This window comes from Heptranchias perlo, chromosome 7, assembly GCF_035084215.1.
Source record: "Heptranchias perlo isolate sHepPer1 chromosome 7, sHepPer1.hap1, whole genome shotgun sequence".
Classification (NCBI taxonomy): domain Eukaryota; kingdom Metazoa; phylum Chordata; class Chondrichthyes; order Hexanchiformes; family Hexanchidae; genus Heptranchias; species Heptranchias perlo.
In genome coordinates, this window is record NC_090331.1 from 93,286,954 (window position 1) to 93,301,425 (window position 14,472).

Genomic DNA, 14,472 nt, shown 5'->3' on the forward strand with positions numbered 1-14,472 from the left:
ATTGTTGGTCCCATTGTTCACTAAGGTCCCAGATGCCCCACTGCCCTCGCCGTTATCAGCTTGCACTTCCAACAAGATCTGTCCCAATTAAAAAGGCTATTGGAATGTTAGCCTTTATCTCAAGGGGGCTGGAATACAAAGGATGGAAGTTATGCTACAGTTATAAAAGGATATATTGGCTTTGGAGGGGGTGCAACGCAGATTCACCAGAATGATACCTGGGCTAAAAAGGAGGACAGATTGCAAAGACTGGGCTTGTATTCCCTTGAGTACAGAAGATTAAGGATGATCTAATTGAGGTATTTGATAGGGTAGAGAGAGAGAAACTATTTCCTCTGGTGGAGGAGTCCAGAACAAGGGGACATAACCGTAAAATTATAGCTAGGCCATTCAGGGGTGATGTCAGGAAACACATCTTCACACAAAGGGTAGTGAAATCTGGAAATCTCTTCCCCAAAAAGCTGTTGAGGCTAGACCAATTGAAAATTTCAAAACTGAAATTGATAAATTTTTGTTAGGTAAGGGCATTAAGGTATATGGAACTGGGAAGGGTAAATGGAGTTAGGATACAGATCAGCCATGATCTAATTGAATGGCGGAACAGGCTCAAGGGGCTGAATGATCAGACAGGAGTAGACCACTTCTTTGTATCCCTCACCACTCACATCCCCTTTACCTCTACCAAACTCACTTTCTTGTACATTCACTCTTGGACAAAACTCTCTCCCATGTCACTTACAATTGCACTTTCAAACTCCTAACTGTTTAGCCTTTGGCCCTCCATTTGCCGTGATACCTCTGCAGAACTAGGGGCCATAAATATAAGATAGTCACTCATAAATCCGATAGAGAATTCAGAATAAACTTCTTTACCCAGAGAGCGGTGAGTATGTGGAACTCGCTACCACAAGGAGTGGTTGAGGTGACTAGCATAGATGCATTTAAGGGGAAGCTAGATAAACATATGAGGGAAAAAGGAATAGAAGGATATGCTGATAGGGTTGGATGAAGTAGGGAAGGAGGGGGCTCGTGTGGAGCATAAACGCGGCACAGACCTATTGGGCCGAATGGCCTGTTTCTGTACTGCACATTCTATTGATTTGCTCAATCACTTCCTCACCAGCGCCTTTGATGCCCTTATCCCCAACAAAATCCTTACTCTCTCCTACCCTGGTCGCTCCCCCTGGAACCGCCACCATCTTCGCTCCCTTAAGTCAAAGGGGCACAGATTTGAACGTATATGGTGCACAAGTGGTTTCGCCATTCATCGCCATCACCCCTGCTGATCTACATTGGCTCCTTCCACCAACGCTTCGAATTTAAAATTCGCAATCTTGTGTTCTAATCCCTCCACGGCCTCGCCCCTCCCTATCTCTGTAACCTCCTCTAGCCCTACAATCCTCCAAGAACTCTGCACCTCTTACGCATCCGCTGTCCCACCATTGGAGGTCGTGCCTTCAGTTGTTTAGACACTAAGCTCTGGCATTCCCTCCATAACCCTTTCCACCTCTTCACCTCTCCCTCCTCCATTAAGACCCTCCTTAAAACCTGACTCTTTGGCCAAGCTTTTAGTCACCTGTCCTAATATCTCTTTCTTTGGCTTGGTGTCAATTTTTGTCCATTTACTCACCTGTGAAGTACCTTGGCACGTTTTCCTACATTAAAAGATGCTATATAAATGCAAGTTGTTGTTATTGAATAGAGGTTTTCAAGATTACATGAAAGAAGTTGACATAATTGACCTATGGGGCTGTAATTCTTAAAGGTTACCAGACACACCATAAAGACACTGGGTTTGATTTAGTGACCATGGTACAGCTGCTTGTTGAGAGCAGGCAAGTTGCTGAGTAAGGCTTTGCAATTAAAATCCAGTGGCCAGTGGGATACAAAGTCTCGATGGATGAGGTAAAAATTCTGGGATCTCCTCATACAGGTTGCAGATTTTTTAAAAAATTTACATCCAGTACAGACTAATGGGATGGAAGTCTTCTTTGTCTGTTGGTGGTGAGGGTCATATATGAATTAAGTTTGGGCACTCTTAATCCAGTTCCCAGTGAATATGGGCCCACAGCACAAACTGCATCTATTTTGGTACTAATTTCACAATCTCGCTAAAATGCCACAGGATTGCTTTTTTGATCAATGGAAAAATGTCACACTTGTACTGAGGTTGGGGCTGTGGCGCATTGTGATAGAGTAGAGTGAGCTTTACTCTGCATCTAAGCTGTACTGTACCTGGGAACACTCAATGCTGACACTCGGGTGCCTGGAATGGAAAATATTCCATTCCCCATTTCATGAGCACAGAATTCACCTAATTATGACTCATTGCCGTTTTTGTGGTATTAAAAAGGGTAAAAGTCAAGTGTTTACTCTGGTATACACTTTTATTCTTGGTCCAACTGTATGAATTCAGATAATATAGAATTAATATAGAATATCACATTATCGGCAGAACTGGTTAGACCGTAACAGTGGAGAAAACATGTTACTGTGTTTCTGATAAAATGTTGTTCTCACGCTATGTATGGTTGGAAAAAACATACACCATCATTTGCATAACCATTGTGATCCCCCCACCTCAGCCCACTCTATCTTCAGCCAAAATTAAGCACACTGTTCCCATGCCTGTAATATAGAGAGAAAATCGTTAAATAAAAAATGAAATCCCTCTTGCCAATCATATCGTGCTTATGTTAACTTTTTTTTCTAGGACTATCAACAAGATCTTCCTTTGGATTCCCAACCCCTACCGAAGTCAAGTTCTTCCGACACTGTGTACGTGCTACCATGGGAAATTGTGCACCTGTTGAACTGTCTCAAAGCACTTCACACAATGTTATGTAGGCAAACACGGCAGCCATTCTGCACCAGCAGCATCCCACAAACAGCAATGAAATGAATGACTAGTCAAACTGCTTTTGGTGGTGTTGGTTGGAGGAGGAATGTTGGTGGGGCACTTAGAGTACTTTATGCACTTTTATGGTTCCCATAGTACTGCACTGCAATGTCAACCGAGATTATGGGTTAGATTATGCATTTAACCTCGGGAGTGAGACTCAAACCCACAACCTTCTGACCCAGAGTTGAGAGGGCTACCAACTGAACTAAGCTGACACTTCAACTAACTAACTGACTCAGTTTGTTGCAATTTTTTTAAAACAAGTACAGCGATATACAAGTCAACTGATATTTGTACCAAAGTGAAAGCATTGCTACTCCGTTACCTTAATTAACACACGTCTTAAATATGCATAATAATTAAAATCTAAACTCATTTTTTTGCTTAGCAACAGGTTTCTGATGTATGGCCACAAAGTCTCCATTTCACAATCACACCAAAATTGTAAAGCCAATGATCAAAGCACATTACTTAACAATTTGCTTCCAGAAACTAAAATTGGTTCCATTTACCTTGCATCATACTGTCCACCAAAACAAATGCTGATTCATCTCTGGAAAGATGGCTGTCTACTTCTGTCAGGATCCAGAAACTTGCTGAGTCCCTGAAAAGATTCTGCAACAAGCAGGGCGGCTGACCTAAAGACATCTTGAAGGAAGACATCTCTGTGCCTTCCTCAGTCAGTAGGAAGAACATCATTAAGTGGAGCTTAGTTAAGCTTTCATCTTTCTACAGGATATACTACCCTATGAATGTAATTAGAGAAGCCTATCACTGACAGTTTCTACAAACTGTCTCTGCTTCAAAGTGCTTCTAAAAGTGTACATTTAGACGCAGATAACTCACTCTGAAGAGGTACCAGTGCAGGCTAAAGACCGCTCCACAATAGCCAATTAATAATTTTGCATTTGCATAATTTGCAATTAAATGCTTCCAAAAACTATTACAAGGCACATTAACCAAACTAACACAAAAGAGTATAGCAAGGAGAAAAGGACAAGCTGCCCATGTAGGCTGCTCCCACTTCCAGATCCTGTTGCAGGACCCAATCTAAACATTTTCCCCACCCCAAGCCCATATCCTCCAAAACAACAGTCGTTCACCGGTGGAGAATAAATCAAGAAACATACCTTGACCTTTTGGCGCCATCCTGTGACTGATATTTTTTTTAACCTCCATATAAACTTAGAATATGTATAGAACTGACCACACAAGAATGAGAAAAAATAGAATAAGAGAAAGCAATTCAGCCTATCAAGCCGATTCCCTCTGCAGGCCGTGCATGGAGTGTTCCATTGGGATTCTAACCAACTCACTCAGTCTCCTAAATGAGGTGACCAACCATGGGTTAAAAACTCCAAGGAGGTAAACATGGGAAATGTTTCCCTGGCTCCTGAAGATAATTAACAGCACTGTGGGAGAACCTTCTCCACACAGACTGCAGCAGTTCAAGGCAGCGGCTCACCACCTTCTCAAGGGCAATTAGGCGTGGGCAATAATGCTGGCCTTGCCAGCGATGCCCACGACCCATGAACGAAGAAAAAAAAATCCTGTAGTCCTCTCACTCTGTCTTGTCAAGCATACTCCATCACCTCACTCAAGTTTCTGCAGCACCCATCGTTTCAGCTCTCCCGATTGTCAGCACACGTTCTCAAATGGCACAGTTGACATGTCCTGAAATGCATACGAGTGCCCATCATGATGCATCTGCCTGATGGTCACCCTCACCAAATGCACTGCATCCATCGGATGCACACACGCCTTACAGGCACTCATAGGTCTGTCGTGCCTCCTTGCAGGAGAAAACAGCACAAAATGCAAGGGAGAGGACTGGAGGTGGACCACCACAGATCGTTGAGTTGACATCTGCAGAGCAGGAGGCCATGGAGATAAGCAGGATATCAGCCTCCCTGAGCATCAGAGCTGGCGAGACTCTGACTTCGTTACTAAATGGTGATAGAATTAAATATCTCCAACCCACATCTCATACAAGACTAAGTCATGTCGACTTGAATTCAGCACCAAATGAAAGATGATCACATCAATCATGTGAATTTCAACATTTGTACATTCCCGTGACTAATTCATATCGGTCTCTTCTCTCCTCCAGGGCCATCATAGCAGCCTGTGCCCCTTGCAGATGAGGATTCCTCAGAGGAGCTGATTCCTTCTGAGGGTGCACTGTCACAGGACACATGCTTACCAGGCTTCAGTGCAGATAGGCACACTTTGGTGGGTCCTATTAGACAGTTATATGGGTTTTCACCTGGCGAGTCACAGTTCACAAGTAAGCACGAGCAGAGAGTGGTGGCAGGGACAGCTGTGGAGAGTCTGCATCAGAGGGTGCAGTACTCTCCAAGCTCTGCTCAGCTGGACACCGATGCTGAACCCCAGGGGCCAACAATAAAAAGGAGAATGATAGAGGGTCAGCAGCAAATATGCACGGTACTAGCAGTCCTGCCTGGCGCGCTTTCCACAATAGCAGAGAGGATGGAAGAGTCCAGCTCAAACATTTATGGATTGATGTCACCGGCCATTGTGAGGATGTCTTCCATGGATAGAGTGGCTTCCTCTGTGGAACTTGAATCTAATCAGTCTCTGCAAGCCCCGACGTTGGCCCTGCAAACTATGAATGCCAACATTTCTACTGCCTTAAACAGGATAGCAGATACATTAGCTGTGGGGTTTCAAGGCGACATTAATCTTCTCCAAGATACTCTTCTGCAGAGAGGTCGGAGTGATATGCCACTGGCTCAGGAGAGGAATGGTGAAAGGGGACATGGAAGTGGGAACTCCACTCAAAGCATTTTCACATCTTACCCATTGTCCCCTTCCCTCCCCCAACTAGTACTCGACAAGCTACCTCCTCTCCCGATGGCTGAGTCTGCCCCTACACAGGTGGAGCAGTCTCCTGCACGACCCTCATGGGCTCCAATACCCAGAGGCTGCGAGCATCTCAGAAATCAATGCAGGGATCAGAGCAGCATGCCTCCACATCTGCTGAAGCCACAGGGGTTGCATCATGTAGGAGTGGTAGGGAAAGGAAAAGAAAAGCTTTGTAGTTCACCAAAGGTATGCAAATGGGTGTTTGTGAAAATGGTGTGTTAGGAAATTTAATTTATTTATTCACATAAAATTTATTACTTTGCACCAGTTCCCTATGTTGACCAAACTTGCATGGGGAGTGCCAACTCGGGTTTTCATTTGCTTGGTGATGAATGTGAAGACATGAATTGATAGGGACCAATTGGTGCATGTGCAATGGGTGGATGGTTGGTTACAGGACTGCTTTGCGTCAGTGGGGGTGGGGGAAGGGAGGGGGAAGAGGATGTGACAGTTACTTTCGTCCAGTCTGAGTGACTAACTGAATCTTCGAGCTATTACAGCATCCGGAGCAGCAATGTGAGCAGCTGGTCTGGCATTGGATGCCCCATCTTCATCTTCCTCCTGCTCCTCTCCATCAGAATCCTCATCAGATGAAGAGTGCTGAGCGGCTTGTTCCTCCTGCATATCTAGTCCTCACTACTGCCGAACGTAGCACACCACGATTATCCTAGAGACCTTCGCTGGTGAAGGGTGCCTCCAGGCCTGTCCAGGCACCTGAAGCGCATCTTGAGCATGCCGATTACATGCTCGACAACACATCTGGTTGACATATGGTTCATGTTGTAGCACTCCTGATATTCATTGGTGCGGTTCCTCAGGGGTGTCATCAGATAGGTTTGAAGGGGGTATTCTTTGTCACCTAGCAACCGCCCTTTAAGGCTGGTTCCAGGTTTGAATAGGTTGGGGATGTTGGACTGCCACAGTATGAAAGCATCATGGCAGCTCCCAGGGAATCTGGCGCAGACCTACCAATCTGGGTTTGCACACCAGCTGAACATTAATGCAGTGAAATTCCTTGCGATTAACAAATGCTCCTGATTGATCAGGTGGTGCTCGGATTGCCATGCGTGTGCAATCGATGGCACCCTGCACCTGTGGGAAGCCAGCCTGAGACGCGAATCTGAGTGCCCGCTCATTCTGGTTATTGTCATCACAGGGGAAGTTTACATAACTCCCAGCCCTGGCAAACAACCCATCCGTCACCTGCCGTATGCATTTATGTGCAGCCGACTGAGAGACCCTCGATATGTCTCTGGTAGCTCCCTGGAAGAAACCATAGAGAAAAACATTGAGGGCGGTGGTGACTTTCACAGCCACTGGTAATGAGCGGCCACCAGGTAGCAGATCTTCTTCTAGGAGGCTGCAAATGTCTGCGACCACCTGACGTGACAATCTCAGCCTTTGGAAGCCTTCCGAGAGGTCAAGGAAGCTGAGCCTTTGTCTGTAGACCCTGTTACCTCGACCCCTCCATTTCTCACTTCTCTGCTGGTCACCTACAACTCCCTCCACAGCACACCCTTGTTATTTTGGATGCTGATTCTTCCTCATCTGAACTCCAATCTGAAGCAGCCAAGGCGCCACCCATCCTGGTGTTCTGTGTGAACACCTCCAAACTGTACAAGTAAGTCTCACAACCAGTATTCCCACAAATCCGTTTCCCAGAGGGAACTAAGAAAGCAGCTGTGGGCACTGAGCCATTATTCATATCGGAACACCTGACCTTGAACCAGCCCCATGAAGTGCCATTCAATCTCACCTCTGTTTCACTGACGAGTTTCCTGAAACCCAGAAAACATGCGCAGGAAGCATTAATTTCAAATTACTGCCAAAATCACAGGAAAGGAGCCGGCATTTAAATATTATAATGACGACCCACCTCTCCAGAGCGGGTTACTTAGACCCCCCCCCCCCGATATCCGCCATGGTTAAAACGGAAACGGGCATGTTCACAACGGGTTGGGGTCGAGTTCTGCGAATTTGTTGATTTAACCAACCCCCCCCACACTATCCTCTCCCGTTCACTGTTGGGGGAGGGGAGTTAAAACTCCCCCCATTGTGTTCTGTCCAGCATCTGGTTGTTTGTATATATCTTGCCTTTCTAATCTTCAGGGAAGGAAACCTGCCGTCCTTACCCGGTCTGGCCTATATGTGACTCCAGACCCACAGCAATGTGGTTGATTCTTAATTGCCCTCTGAAATGGCCTAGCAAGCCACTCAGTTGTAAAATTTCGCTACGAAAAGTCATAATAAGAATAAAACCGGAGGGACCACTCGGCATCGGACCACGAGGCACCGGACAAGACAAAGGCAAAAACCAAGCCCAGTCGACCCTGCAAGGTCCTCCTTACGAACATCTGGGGACTTGTGCCAAAATTGGGAGAGCTGTCCCACAGACAAGTCAAGCAACAGCCTGACATAGCCATACTCACAGAATCATACCTTTCAGCCAACGTCCCAGACTCTTCCATCACCATCCCTGGGTATGTCCTGTCCCACCAGCAGGACAGACCCACCAGAGGTGGCGGTACAGTGATATACAGTCAAGAGGGAGTGGCCCTCGGAGTCCTCAACATTGACTCTGGACCCCATGAAATCTCATGGCATCAGGTCAAACATGGGCAAGGAAACCTCCTGCTGATTACCACCTACTGTCCTCCCTCAGCTGATGAATCAGTCCTCCTCCATGTTGAGCATCACTTGGAAGAAGCAATGAGGGTAGCAAGGGCACAAAACGTACTCTGGGTGGGGGACTTCAACGTCCATCACCAAGAGTGGCTCGGTAGCACCACTACTGACCGAGCTGGCCGAGTCCTGAAGGACATAGCTGCCAGACTGGGCCTGCGGCAGGTAGTGAGCGAACCAACACGAGCGAAAAACTTACTTGACCTCGCCCTCACCAATCTACCTGTTGCAAATGCATCTGTCCATGACAGTATTGGTAGGAGTGACCACCGCACAGCCCTTGTGGAGATGAAGTCCCGTCTTCGCACTGAGGACACCATCCAACGTGTTGTGTGGCACTACCACCGTGCTAAATGGGATAGATTCAGAACAGATCTAGCAGCTCAAAACTGGGCATCCATGAGGCATTGTGGGCCATCAGCAGCAGCAGAATTGTATTCCAGCACAATCTGTAACCTCATGGCCCGGCATATTCCTCACTCTACCATTACCAACAAGCCAGGGGATCAACTCTGGTTCAATGAGGAGTGTAGAAGAGCATGCCAGAGCAGCACCAGGTGTACCTAAAAATGAGGTGCCAACCTGGTGAAGCTATAACTCAGGACTACATGCATGCTAAACAGCGGAAGCAACATGCTATAGACAGAGCTAAAGAGATTCCACAACCAACGGATCAGATCAAAGCTCTGCAGTCCTGCCACATCCAGTCGTGAATGGTGGTGGACAATTAAACAACTAACGGGAGGAGGAGGCTCTGCAAACATCCCCATCCTCAATGATGGCGGAGTCCAGCACGTGAGTGCAAAAGACAAGGCTGAAGCGTTTGCAACCATCTTCAGCCAGAAGTGCCAAGTGGATGATCCATCTCGGCCTCCTCCCGATATCCCCACCATCACAGAAGCCAGTCTTCAGCCAATTCGATTCACTCCACGCGATATCAAGAAACGGCTGAGTGCACTGGATGCAGCAAAGGTTATGGGCCCTGACAACATCCCAGCTGTAGTGCTGAAGACTTATGCTCGAGAACTAGCTGCGCCTCTAGCCAAGCTGTTCCAGTACAGCTACAACACTGGCATCTACCCGACAATGTGGAAAATTGCCCAGGTATGTCCTGTCCACAAAAAGCAGGACAAATCCAATCCGGCCAATTACCGCCCCACCAGTCTACTCTCAATCATCAGCAAAGTGATGGAAGGTGTCGTCGACAGTGCTATCAAGCGGCACTTACCCACCAATAACCTGCTCACCGATGCTCAGTTTGGGTTCCGCCAGGACCACTCGGCTCCAGACCTCATTACAGCCTTGGTCCAAACATGGACAAAAGAGCTGAATTCCAGAGGTGAGGTGAGAGTGACTGCCCTTGACATCAAGGCAGCATTTGACCGAGTGTGGCACCAAGGAGCACTAGTAAAATTGAAGTCAATGGGAATCAGGGGGAAAACTCTCCAGTGGCTGGAGTCATACATAGCACAAAGGAAGATGGTAGTGGTTGTTGGAGGCCAATCATGTCAGCCCCAGGACATTGCTGCAGGAGTTCCTCAAGGCAGTGTCCTTGGCCCAACCATCTTCAGCTGCTTCATCAATGACCTTTCCTCCATCATAAAGTCAGAAATGGGGATGTTCGCTGATGACTGCACAGTGTTCAGTTCCATTCGCAACCCCTCAAATAATGAAGCAGTCTGAGCCCGCATGCAGCAAGACCTGGACAACATCCAGGCTTGGGCTCATAAGTGGCAAGTAACATTTGCGCCAGATAAGTGCCAGGCAATGACCATCTCCAACAAGAGAGAGTCTAACCACCTCCCCTTGACATTCAACGGCATTACCATCGCCGAATCCCCCACCATCAACATCCTGGGGGTCACCATTGACCAGAAACTTAACTGGACCAGCCATATAAATACTGTGGCTATGAGAGCAGGTCAGAGGCTGGGTATTCTGCGGCGAGTGACTCACCTCCTGACTCCCCAAAGCCTTTCCACAATCTACAACGCACAAGTCAGGAGTGTGATGGAATACTCTCCACTTGCTTGGATGAGTGCAGCTCCAACAACACTCAAAAAGCTTGACACCATCCAAGATAAAGCAGCGCACTTGATTGGCACCCCATGCACCACCCTAAACATTCACTCCATTCACCACCGGTGCACTGTGGATGCAGTGTGTACCATCCACAGGATGCACTGCAGCAACTCGCCAAAGCTTCTTCGACAGCACCTCCCAAACCCGCGACCTCTACCACTTAGAAGGACAAGAGCAACAGGTACATGGGAACAACACCACCTGCACGTTCCCCTCAAAGTCACACACCATCCCGACTTGGAAATATATCACCGTTCCTTCATCGTCGCTGGGTCAAAATCCTGGAACTCCCTTCCTAACAGCACTGTGGGAGAACCGTCACCACACGGACTGCAGCGGTTCAAGAAGGCGGCTCACCACCACCTTCTCAAGGGCAATTAGGGATGGGCAATAAATGCCGGCCTCGCCAGCGACGCCCACATCCCATGAACGAATAAAAAAAAATCTTTAATCCCATTCTTAAAAAAAAATTTTAAAAAAAGAACTTGCATTTATGCAGCACGTTATCACATCTCAAAGCGCTTCACTTTTTTTGAAATGCAGTTAATTGTTATGAGGCAAAAATGGGAGCCAATTTGCACATAGCAAGATCCCACAAAAAGCAAATGAGACAAATGGCCAGTTACTCTATTTTTGGTGGTGTTGACTGAAGGGAAAATGTTGTCCAGGACATCAGGAGAACGCCTGTAGATTCGTAATGAGAGTTGTTTGTTAATATTAAAACAGCCAATGGAGTGTTGTGGGGGATCCACCCCAATAACAAGGGCAGGGAACCCGTTGTGAACACGCCTGTTTCCGTTTTAACCATGGCGGATATCAGGGAGTCTAAGTAACCCGCTCTGGAGAGGCGGATCGTCATTATAATATTTAAACGGCGGCTCCTTTCCTGCAAATTAAGGGAGGAAAGGGGAGCGAGGAAAAGTATGCAGGTATCAAACAAATAAATACGGGTCATCATTTTGTCCCTCGAACACAGGGAAGAAACGGAATCCGGTTCAGATTCCAGTGGGGAGGACCCCATCCCTCGAACACGGAGAAGAAGCGGAGTCCGGTTCAGATTCCAGTGGGGAGGACACCATCCCTTGAGCATGGGGAAGAAGCGGAGTCCAGTTCACATTCCAGTGGGAAGGACACCATCCCTCGAACACGGGGAAGAAGTGGAGTCCAGTTCAGATTCCAGTGGGGAGGACACCATCCCTTGAGCATGGGGAAGAAGCGGAGTCTGGTTCAGATTCCAGTGGGGAGAACCCCATCCAGTGATGGGAGGAAGGGGATCAAAGGGAAACCCATCGGACAGGAACGGGAGGAGGAGAGTGGTAGTCGTCAAGGGGTAAGATCTCCGACCAGTAGTAGCGCTAGTAGTACTGGTGCAAATAATGTAGATCATGTGACTGGCTGTACCCGGTCTCAAATAGCGTTGGGTGTTGAGATGGCTCCTATTGTAACTAAGCGAGCCCGAGTTAGAGGGAACATGGATGCGTCCACAGGACGAACGACATACTATTATGAGGACCAGCAGGTCGATAGGGACTTGACCCTTACTGAGTTATGTGCACTTGGGGAGCAAGTACCCAAGTACGAGGGTATAGGAGATCCGACCCAGATGCTTAACAAGGTACGGGCACTGCAACAGTCCCATGCCTTGACTAATAAGGATGCATGCTGGTTGATTCAGGCAGCCTTACCGGATCGATTAACAGTCGGCCAGATCACGACGTACAAATGGGATCAGTCTGTGAAGCAGTGGGCTATCGTGTGGTGGCTGACATGGGGAAGATAATAGATCATAAACTAAAAGACGAGCACCCCACTCATTAGCTCAGGACCTTCTTGGAGGTGCATAATCACAATAGGGGAAACAACCAACTGCCCTTAATGAAAATGATCCCAAGTTCTGGGGTTTGGTTATTAGTAATTGTAAGCAGAAGGTTAGTAATGCCTGTGGCCATTTGCTTCGACAATATGCAATAGACTTGACCGCCACCCAACCTCGGCCCAACATACACCAGGACATTCAAGCCTCCCTTTCGGCCTGGCAGCACGCTCTAGGGAGCTAACGAACGATTTTAACCCTGCTCACCCAATAGAAACCAGGCTGGCGGGCAGTTAAAATGGTCGGAGCAACTTATCCCCTCTGATCCTGCTGCCTTCCCACAGTTTGCAATTTTAATCTGATCGTTTGGGTCCTTCTTTAAATATGCAGATCAGGCTCTGATAACATTATCGGGGCCCAACTGCAATTTTAACCTGAGGCGTGGTAGCAAGCAGACCCTGGGACAGAAATGTCCCAGAAAAGGTAAGTTATTTTAAATTTTTTTTTGTTTCCTTGTGACTAGAAGAAGCAGAAATGCTCCTGCCAACCTCACAAGGAAACTTTGGGCCTCTCCTGCCCCAGGTTTCCCTCCCCCTCCCTCGACTGCGAGGCCCTCCTGACCCCACCTCCTAAACACTTATCTGACCACTGGAGAATGTTCCAACGGGTCCCTGGCGGCGGCCTTCTGCCATCTGAAATCCCGCTCTTGCCCACCGGTCAGCTAGCCCCTACTGCCAGATTCAGGTGGGAGACTGACTAAGCCGGTGCAGACGAGACCGAGGATTAAAATCTTCTGGGCCTCATGTTGCGGGGGAGGGGCCAGACAGTTTCCCATCTGTTTCGGTCAGAGGCTTCAATATCTCACCATTTGGTTGGCAGTTTAACTGTTCTACTGCCTGTGCTGGTGACATACTGTTTATCTATGACTTCTGTTTTCAGCAAAGAGGGAAGAGGACCAGAGATCTCAGCAAGAAGCCAAAACTAAGCCAAGTCACAGCAAATGTTGGGAAGGGACAAAGAGGAAGCATGTGCCTTTCAGTATCGTGGGAACACCAACTAAGGCCACTATGGTCACATGACCTGCAAGGGGATTACCTTACTTTACCAGCAGGTTTATAGTCCCAAATTATTAGATTATTTAGACAGTAGAAATCATTTACCAGATTGCACTGGCTTGTGTGTGTAGTTTAGATTCTCAAGGAAGAACTTGCATTTTTATTGGACATTCCGAAGTGCTTCACAACCAAAGAAGTATATAGGGATTGCTAGTCAAAAAAGGCCACGGTCAATCTAGTTGGCCTCCTATCATTCTGGTAGTTGCATGATACAATTATGGAGATGTTGACTAATTATGGCAATTAATTTCTATCAATCAATATACAACAGACCCAGTGGTGGAAAGCTTTGAGAGCCATTAGATCACCTGTTCCTCCCAAGCATGTTACACTTACTATATGTCATCTTTCAAATTACTCATACTGTATCCCAAAATATTATTTTCTGAAAGGATAGAATGGGGTACTTTCTAAATGGTAAAAAGTTAAAAAGAGTGGATGTCCAAAGGGACTTAGGGGTACAGGTACATAGATCATTGAAGTGTCATGAACAGGTGCAGAAAATAATCAATATGGCTAATGGAATGCTGGCCTTTATATCGAGAGGACTAGAGTACAAGGGGGCAGAAGTTATGCTGCAGCAATACAAAACCCTGGTTAGACCGCACCTGGAGTACTGTGAACAGTTCTGGGCACCGCACCTTCGGAAGGACATACTGGCCTTGCAGGGAGTGCAGCGTAGGATTACTAGAATGATACCCGGACTACAAGGGTTAAGTTACGAGAAGAGATTACACAAATTGGGGTTGTATTCTCTAGAGTTTAGAAAGGGGTGATCTGATCGAAGTTTAAGATATTAAGGGGAACAGATAGGGTGGATAGAGAGAAACTATTTCCGCTGGTTGGGAATTCTAGGCGTAGGGGGCACAGTCTAAAAATTAGAGCCAGACCTTTCAGGAGTGAGATTAGAAAACATTTCTACACACAAAGGGTGGTGGAAGTTTGGAACTCTCTTCCGCAAACGGCAATTGATACTAGCTCAATTGCTAAAT

At 47.0% G+C, this 14,472-nt stretch overlaps 1 long non-coding RNA gene across 2 annotated transcripts in view; it reads right to left on the minus strand.

Moving 5' to 3' along the window:
• Positions 1-3,652, minus strand: part of LOC137323961 (uncharacterized) — a 108,043-nt gene extending 104,391 nt beyond the window's left edge. For both annotated transcript variants that reach the window (XR_010963478.1, XR_010963477.1), the window contains exon 1: positions 3,415-3,652. This is a non-coding gene — a long non-coding RNA (uncharacterized lncRNA). The remainder of the gene's footprint in view (positions 1-3,414) is intronic.
• Between the last annotated feature and the right edge of the window lie 10,820 nt (positions 3,653-14,472).